General features: G+C 48.9%; 1 pseudogene; it reads right to left on the bottom strand.

Annotated features, from left to right (window-relative positions):
• Positions 1-297: 297 nt before the first annotated feature.
• On the bottom strand, positions 298-705 carry LOC145541604 (metallothionein-2 pseudogene; annotated as a pseudogene).
• Positions 706-2,350: the final 1,645 nt, after the last annotated feature.

Raw genomic sequence — 2,350 nt, 5'->3', positions numbered from 1 at the left:
CTCCTGGATTGCAGGCGAATTCTTTGCCAGCTGAGCCACCAGGGAAGCCCTTGAAGACTCATCTAGGTACCACTAAAATACAGACTCAAATGAAATAAGTCGGACAGAGAAAGACAGGTATGATCTCACTTGTATAAGGAATCAAAAACACAGCAAAACAAACTCATAGGAAACAAAATCAGATTTAAGATTGCCAGAGGCAGGGACTAGGGGTGCGGGAATGGGGTGAAGGTACAAACTTCCAGTTATAAGATACAGAAGTCCTGGGGATGTGCTATGTAACATTATATATATATATTTTAAAGCCAACCACTTTTATTACCATTCTTGTATTTTATAGGACAAAAAAAAAGAAAAAGAGGATGTAACAAACGGGTCAGGTTGTTATTTAAAAAAAAAAATGCAGGTTTGTACACGTTGTTCTATTTGCACCAGGGAGCAGGCTCTCCCCACCTTCAGGCGCAGCAGCTGCACTTGTCCAAGGCCCTTTTGCAGACGCAGCCCTGGACACACCTTGGCACAGCCCACGGGGCAGCAGGAGCAGCAGCTCTTCTTGCAGGAGGCACACTTGCAATCTTTGCATTTGCAGGAGCCGGCACACGTGCAGGATTCACCCGCGGTGCAGGAGCAGTTGGGATCCATGGTGAACTGAAGCAGAGGTTGGGATCCGGAGACGGCTGCGCAAAGGATGGCGAGAATGTCGAAGGGGCGTGATATAACATTATATTTAAAAATACTGTATTGGTATTGGTATAATCAAAAGCTGCTAAGAGAATAGATCCTGAAAGTTTTCATCAAAAGGAAAAAATTTTTGTAATTACACATGGTGATAGATGGTAACTAACTTCACTGTGGTATCACAAGTGTATATATATATCAAGTCATTACGCTGTACACCTTGAACTTACACAGTGTGGTATGTTAATTATATCTCAATAAATCTGAAAAAAAGTCCAAAAAGTCTCCTCATCTATTAAAAAGACAAGTAAATATAAAATAAAACAGAGGTGTCCAGGTTCCCTCCCTGGGAGATTCTAACTCAGTAGGTCCGGGGCAGAACTCAGGAATGTCTTGAGTATCTTTGACCTTCACACTAAAAGGGACCTTAACAGAACATCTGCTGGTCTAGGTCCCCTGTTCCACAGATACTGTAGCTGAGACTCAACCGATTGTCCAACTTCACACAGCTACACCTCTAACCATTTAAAAACAGACACAAAAGCAAAATCCTCCAGGAAAGACGTCCCTTGGTTTGTTTTTAAATCAAAATGGATCATTCGTGCAAACCTGACCATCCATCCTTTCCTGCCCAGTGGAGACCACCCTTCTCTGCTTCCTTTGGAGAGGTCCAGCCACCAGGAAATGGTCCCGGCCACCAGCTCCCTGTGACAGACCCAACTCCGCCCGCAGCCTTGACCCAAGTTGCTTTCTGAGCAGTGTGTGCTGTGTGTCAGTAGCTCAGTCGTGTCCGACTCTGCAACCCCATGGACTGCAGCCTGCCAGGCTCCTCTGTCCATGGAATTCTCCAGGCATGGAGACCAAATGGTGTTTGGCTCTGCTCCCTCAACCCACTTCCGTGTGAGCACACCACTATCTCAGGCTTGAGCTATGCTGTGAGAGGGAGCTGGCAGCCGCCAGGCTCTCCCTCCCTGAGAGCCCCCACTCCCCTCCTGCTCCACCCCAGTCCACCCCACCCCCACCCACCACCTCTGTTGCAGAACCTGAGGCCCCCCACCCCATCAGTTGCGGGAGATGGATGAGCCGCGACCAGGCTGGGCACACACACAGCATTCCGGCGTCACTGGCAGGGCCTTGTCAGAGCAGATGGAAAAGTCAGAGGACACTCCATTCCCCAAATTCCTTTTCTGAGAGCTCTACCCTGTCCCAACCTCCACAAGTTAGACTCTTTTCAAAACGAGTTAAAACCCAGCTCCTCACCACCCACATAGACACCAATTTTCTTACTTCAGGTCCCAGGAGGAGGGTAACTAAGAGATGGAGAGATCACCGGGGATGCTGGGGAACACATCTGGCTTCACTGGTGAAGCCCCCCGTCTAGAGGCCTGGGGTCGTGGCGTCTCAGTGTGCAGGGGTCTTACCCACCTTGGCCTCACCCCAAAAGGGCCTCAATGTCCATGTGGTCCCACAGTCCTTGCCAGTCACAAGAGCATGGCTTGGAGTCACATACCCAACTTCAAACCCTGGCTTTCTGGCAGCGTGACGCTGAACCACTCTGGGACTATTTCCCTATCTGTAAAATGTGTATGATCGTATCTAGGTATCTATGTCACCAGGTAGTGGTGAGAGGCTGCAGGTCAAGTGCGGCTCACTGAGAACTGAACGCTCAGTG

This window comes from Giraffa tippelskirchi, chromosome 3 (genome assembly GCF_054371585.1).
Source record: "Giraffa tippelskirchi isolate mGirTip1 chromosome 3, T2T-mGirTip1v1.2.pri, whole genome shotgun sequence".
In the NCBI taxonomy this organism is placed as follows: Eukaryota; Metazoa; Chordata; class Mammalia; order Artiodactyla; family Giraffidae; genus Giraffa; species Giraffa tippelskirchi.
Note: the sequence above shows the minus strand (reverse complement) of the source record. Positions and strands in the feature narration are given on the sequence as shown.